This window comes from Solanum lycopersicum, chromosome 11 (assembly GCF_036512215.1).
Source record: "Solanum lycopersicum chromosome 11, SLM_r2.1".
Taxonomy (NCBI): Eukaryota; Viridiplantae; Streptophyta; class Magnoliopsida; order Solanales; family Solanaceae; genus Solanum; species Solanum lycopersicum.
The window spans coordinates 18,804,966-18,812,190 of NC_090810.1; positions in this window are offsets into that span (position 1 = coordinate 18,804,966).

Genomic DNA, 7,225 nt, shown 5'->3' on the forward strand with positions numbered 1-7,225 from the left:
CCTTGTGTCTCTATCACTCACAATGTCAGCCGGAACACCAAAGTATTTAATCACATGTTTATAGAATAACTCAGCAGCAACTTCAGATGAGCATAACTCAGGAGCAGCAATAAAAACAGAATATTTTGAAAACCTGTCAACTACCACCATGATAGATGCTTTGCCATCTACTTTAGGGAATCCAGAAATGAAATCCATGCTTACCGATAGCCATGGCCTTTCAGGAATAGGCAAAGGTTGTAGCAACCCTGCTTCCTTTTTACGTTCTGTCTTGTCAACTTGACAAACATGACAAGTCTTAACGTACGCTTCTATATCGTCTTCCATTTTCGGCCAAAAATACACACGAGACAGTAAGGCTAACATCCTTTCAACGCCTGGATGTCCAGCCCAAGCGGAGTCATGCGCTTCTTCCATCAAGTCTTTGCGCAACCCGCCCTGATTTGGCACAACGATTCTCCCCCCTTTAAAATAGAGCAGATCGTCCTCGATCCAATACCGTCTCATTGTGCCCTCCTGCACCTGACCCATCCATTTAACATATAACGAATCATTTGCAGCACACAACCTGATTCTATCATAGAAATCAGTTTCCAGTTTTGAAATTGAATATACTGCAACAAACACTTCTTTCCTACTCAGCGCATCAGCAACCTGGTTGTGTTTTCCTGGTTTATGTTCCCACATGAAATCATATTCTGCCAGGAATTCTTGCCACCGTGCTTGTTTAGGACTCAACTTTTTCTGTGTTTTGAAGAATGTATTTGCTACATTATCAGTTCTTACCACAAATCGAGTGCCTAAGAGATAGACTCTCCAAACCTGCAAACAGTGTACCACCGCAACCATTTCTTTCTCATGTGTTGAGTATCTTTGTTCAGCATCATTCAACTTTCTACTTTCGAAGGCTACTGGATGACCTTCCTGCACTAATACGCCACCAATCGCCTTGTCTGACGCATCAGTGTGTACTTCAAACGGTAACTCAAAATCAGGCAATTTGAGTATAGGTTCTGATGCAATAGCATTCTTTAAATTTTGAAATGCTTTTTCACACTGTTCGGACCAAACCCATTTTGTATCTTTCTTCAACAGATCTGTCAAAGACGCTGCCTTCTTTGAGTAACCAGCAATAAACTTTCGATAATAGTTAGCCAAGCCAAGAAACGACCTCAAATCCTTCACATGATGAGGTGCCTGCCAATCAACAATGGCCTGCACTTTCTTAGGATCCATTCGAACTTGGTTTTTACTAACAAGATGCCCCAAGAATTTTATCTCTTGTTGAGCAAATTCACACTTTTCCATCTTGACATAAAGTGTGTATTTTCTCAATTGAGACAGAACCAGACTTAGGTGATTAACATGTTCTTCCAACGTTCGACTATATATAACAATATCATCTAAGTAAACAACAACGAAGTCATCAAGATAGTCAAACAGTACATTGTTCATTAAATTGCAGAATGTTGCCAGGGCATTAGTCAGCCCAAACGGCATTACAAGGAATTCATAGGAACCATATCTAGTTACACATGTTGTTTTTGGTTCATCACCCTCTGCTATCCTAACCTGCCAATAGCCTGCCCTCAAATCAAGTTTTGTGAACCAGCATGCCTTGCTTAACCTGTCCATTAAATCTTGCACCAACGGAACCGGATATTTGTTCTTTATAGTTGCCTTATTCAGCGCCCGGTAGTCTACACACATTCTCATTGTTCCATCCTGTTTCTTTTGAAATAGAACAGGGGCGCCATATGGAGCCTTAGACGACTGAATCAATCCAGCATCTAGCAATTCATTCAATTGTTTGCGTAGTTCAACCAATTCTTTAGGAGCCATACGATAAGGAGCCTGTGCAGGGGCAACCGTACCAGGCAGCAACTCAATCTTGTGATCAATATTCCTCCTTGGTGGTAATTTCTTTGGTAATTCAGATGGCATAACATCAGCATACTGTTTAAGTAATTCAGCAACACAATCAGGCACTTCCATCTTCACATCAGGTTTAATTTCGACCAAAGCAGCAAGTATAGTTTCATCACCCTTCTTCAGCCCTTTGTCAATCGACATAGCAGACAACAACATTTCCTTGTCTTTCTTCTTCGCAACTTTATTAATGTTTCCAAACGGATGAACACCCTTCAGAAAACCAGCATCACTTCCACTCATTACCATCACTCCATCTAAGTGAGGGAACGGAACAAACTGGTATTTTCTTAGGAAATCAATCCCAAGTATAATTTCAAAGTCTCCAAGCGGCATCACCATCAAATTATGTTTTCCCACCCAATTTCCAGTCGACATAGACACACTATAAGCCATGCCCACAATGGCTTGTGCCTTAGCATTGACTGTCTTTACGTAGGAAGGGCTTTTAGACAACTTCAGCCCCAATTTTGTAGCAATCTTCACATCTACAAACGTGTGTGTGGCCCCTGTATCAACCATTGCCATCACACATTGTTCCTTCACTTTCATTTCTATATGAATTAAGGAAGCATGAGGATTCGAAGTGCTAGAGATCTCTCCAACATTATTGATCCCCATAATGTGATTGAAGGATAATCCCAATGGGTTTGCCATTGCAGCCACGATTTCTTCATCCTCCTCCCTTTGATTCACATTACTAGCAAGCAAAGCATTTACTTTTTCCCGGTTTGGGCAAGATTTGGCCAAGTGAGGACCACCACAAGTCCAACAGCCTTTAGAGTTTCCATCTTTACCCTTGGGTCTGTCTTTCCCATCCTTCATTTGTGCCTTTCCTTTATCGTTTGCATTCTCTTTACGACTATCCTTTCTCCATTCCCCTTTCTTTTCATTCTTTTTCTTATTTTTCGAAGTAGAAGGGACATCTGTCGAAGGACGAGTCGTCCGGAAATCTACCAACGAATCAGCAGCAGCAATTGCCCCAGGCAGATCTTTAACATTCTGCCTTCGTAGTTCGTTTTGAGCCCAGCCTTGCATGCCCGAAATGAAATTGTGAAGTTTATCCTCATCAGACATATTTTGTATGTCTAACATCACAGAGGTAAATTCTTTTATATATTCCCTCACTGAACCCGTCTGCCTTAACCTTTTCAATTTATCCCTTGCAAGCCAAGATGCATTGCTAGGAAGAAATTGATCGCGCATTTCTTTTATAAGCTTATCCCATGTATCAATTCTAGGACGACCAGCACTTACGTCATCTGCATTACGAGTCCTCCACCAAAGTTTCGCATCACCCGACAAGTACATTGTGGTAATGTTTAACTTATCAGCGTCCGGCACCCTTGCAGCGGTAAAGTACTGTTCCATGTCCCATATGAAGTTTTCAAGTTCTTTAGCACTCCTCTCGCCACTGAAGGCTTTAGGGTCTGGAATCTTAACCTTAGATGATTCAACACGAGTCGAACTCAACGTAGCCACAGCCCGACACAAAACGACGAGTTCTGCACGAAGGTTCTCATTTTCCTTCTGCAGTCCCTCTAGTTTCTGTGTAGTTGTAGCACGAAAGTCCAAGATTTCAGTGATGTGGTTATCAACATTTTGTCGATATCCACCAATTTCTCCCTGAACTTTCTCAGCGTCCACTCTCAACTCAATGATTTGTGTGAATAAATCCACAAACGTAGGGTCTGCCAGAACGTCTTCAGTAAACCCGACGAAGGATTCAATTTTTCGTGCCAACTCCCATAGTTCTGCGTTTTTCACCATTGTTTAACCTTGCTCTGATACCAATTGAAAGAGGGTCGATTTATTTTTCTCGCACACCACTCTAGGCAGTCTTACAGCGTCTGTAATACTTCAGCCTACTTACACCCACAGAATTGACTAAGTATAGAAATACTTAAACAGCAATGTCAAACAATAAACAGGCAGCGTTTACAGGACTAAGTCCCAACCTTTATTAATCAATAATTAATACAAAGGAAGGCTTCACAAATCAGTCTAAGGCTAGAAAAGTTTCTGTCCCTTGCCTTAGACGAATTTCCACCTTAAATCAAAATTCTGCACAATGGCAGTTACAAGCGGTTACATGCGGCGGTTACACATGACACCTGTCCGACACATGTCAGCCCAGGGTTCAAAACTAACTTTCCAACAGCTATATTTCCAACAGATAGAATCTAATTCAAATTACATTCTTATCTACACGAAATACTAATATTCTAACACTTAGAATATTTCAGGCTTCATTCCAACACTTAGAATAATCCTGCCAGCTTCCAACACTTAGAATATTTTAGCTGTCTTCCACACTTAGTTTTATTTCAGCAATTTCGGGTGAACTGCCTTTGTCTTTGACCTTGCCAAGTCTTCACAGCCTTGCTTCATCAAGTCAACATGCTGTCTTGCCAACGCCCTTAGCCCGCACGTAAACCATGCACGTTCAAGCTGCCTTGCCAACACCCAAGCACCTTGAACTTGTGTTGCACTGTTTTGCCATCATTCATGCCAAGACCAATGCCCAAGTCCTTGGCATGTCTGCACGTAGTTAGATCAAGTAGATTGCGGGTCTAACAGTATGCCACGCCCGACGTCATTCGACCATGTGTGCTGCCCAAAGGCGATGATGGCATGCCACGCACAACGTCGTTCGACCGTGTCTGCTTTCCAAAGGAGGTGATGTCATGCCACGCCTTACGTCGTTCAACCTTGTTTTCCGTCCAAGGGCGATGATGGCATGCCACGCCTGACGCCGTCAGACCATTTTTGTTGTCCAAAGGTGATGATGGCATGCTACGCCCGACGTCGTTTGACCGTGTGTGCTTTCCAAAGGCGGTGATGGCATGTCGCGCCCGACGTCGTTAGACCGTGTGCGCTGTCCAAAAGAGGTGATGTCATGCCACGACAGACGTCTTTCGACCGTGTGCGTTGCCCAAAGGCGATGCTGGCATGCCACGCCCAACGTCGTTTGATCGTGTCTGCTGCCCAAAGGTGCTGTTGGCATGCCACGCCCGACGTCGTTCGACCGTTTGTGCTTCCCAAAGGTGATGATGGCATGCCTTGCCCGACGTAGTTCGACCGTGTGTGCTGTGCTGCACAAAGGCGATAATGGAATGCCACGCTCGACGTCGTTCGACCGTGTGTGCTGTACAGAGGCGATGATGTCATGCGACGCCTGACGTATCCGACCGTGTGTGCTACCCAATGGCGGGTATTTCATGCCATGCCCATCGTCCGACCCTGTGCTGTCCTATGGCGGTGATAAAATGCCACGCCCGACGTTGCCGATTGTCTGTGTTGTCCAAGGGCGGTGATGTCATGCCACGCCCGACGTCGTTCGACCGTGTATGCTGTCCAAGGGTGGTGATGTCATGCCACGCCCGACGTCGTTCTTCTGTGTGTGCTATCCCAAGGCGTTGATGGCATGCCACGCTCTACGTCGTTCGACCATGTTTCCTGTCCAAGGGCGATGACGGCATGCCACGCCTGACGCCGTCTGAGTGTGTCAACAAGTCCAAAGGCGATGATGGCATGCCACACCTTACGTCGTTCAACCTTGTTTGGCCGTTCAAGGGCTATGATGGCATGCCACGCCCGACTTTGTCCGACCGTGTGTGGTGTCGAAGGGCCATGATGGCATGCCACGCCCGACGTCGTTCGACCGTGTGTGTTGCCCAAAGGCGATGATGACATTCCACGCCCGATGTCGTTCGACCGTGTTTGCCATCCATGGGCTATAATGGTATGCCACGCCCGACGTCATTCGACAGTGTGTGCTGCCCAAAGGCGATGATGGCATGCCACGCACAACGTCATTCGACCGTGTGTGCTATCCAAAGGAGGTGATGTCATGCCACGCCCGACGTAGTCCGACCGTGTGTTCTGCCCAAGGGCGGTGATGTCATGACATGCCCAATGTCATCCGACCATGCGTGCTGTGCAAGAGCGGCGATGTCATGCCATGCCTGACGTCTTCCTACTGTGTATGCTGTCCAAGAGCGGCGATGTCACCCCACGCACGACGTCATCCGACCATGTGTGTTGTCCAAGTGCGGCGATGGCATGCCACGCCCGACGTCGTCCTTTCTTGTGTGTTGTCCTTAGGCGTTGATGGCATGCCACACTCTACGTCGTTCGACCGTGTTTCCTGTCCAAGGGCGATGATGGCATGCCACGCCCGACGCCGTCCGACTGTGTCAGCTAGTCCAAAGGCGATGATGGCATGCCACACCTGACATCATTCAACCTTGTTTGCCGTTCAAGGGCTATGATGGCATGCCACGCCCGAATTCCTTTGACCGTGTGTGCTGTCTAAAGGCGGTGATGTGATGTCACGCCCGACATCGTTGGACCATGTGTGCTGCCCAAAAGCGGTGATATCATACCACGACAGACGTCTTTCGACCGTGTGTGTTTCCCAAAGGTAAGATAGCATGCCACGCCCGACGTCTATCGACCGTGTGTGCTGTCCAAAAGCGGTGACGGCATGTCACGCCTGACGTCGTTTGACCGTTTTTGCCGTCCATGGGCTATTATGGCATGCCCCACCCGACGTCGTCCGATCGTGTGTGCTGCCCAAAGGCGATGATGGCATGCCACGCCCGACTTCGTTCGACCTTGTGTGGTGTCCAAGGGCCATGATGGCATGCCACGCCTGACGTCGTTCGACCGTGTGTGCTGCCCAAAGGCGATGATGACATTCCACGCCCGACGTCGTTCGACCGTGTTTGCCATCCATGGGCTATGATGGTATGCCACGCCCGACGTCATTCGACCGTGTGTGCTGCCCAAAGGCGATGATGGCATGCCACGCATGACATCGTTCGACCGTGTGTGCTGTCCAATGGAGGTGATGTCATGCCACGCCCGACGTAGTCCGATCGTGTATTCTGCCCAAGGGCGGTGATGTCATGCCATGCCCAATGTCGTCCGACCATTAGTGTTGTCCAAGAGTGGTGATGTCATGCCACGCCTGACATCGTTCGACCGTGCGTGCAGTCCAAGGGCGGTGATGTCATGCCACGCCCGACGTCGTTCGACCATGTGTGCTGCCCAAAGGCGATGATGGCATGCCACGCCCGAAGTCGTTTAACCGTGTTTGCCGTCCAAGGGAGATGATGGCATGCCAATCTCGATGCCGTCCGACTGTGTGAGCTAGTGCAAAGGTGATGAAAGGATGCACGCCCGACGTTGTTCGACCATTTGTGCTGCCCAAAGGCGATGATGGCATGCCATGCCCGACGTCGTTCGACCGTGTGTACTGCCCAAAGGCGATGATGGCATGCCACAACCG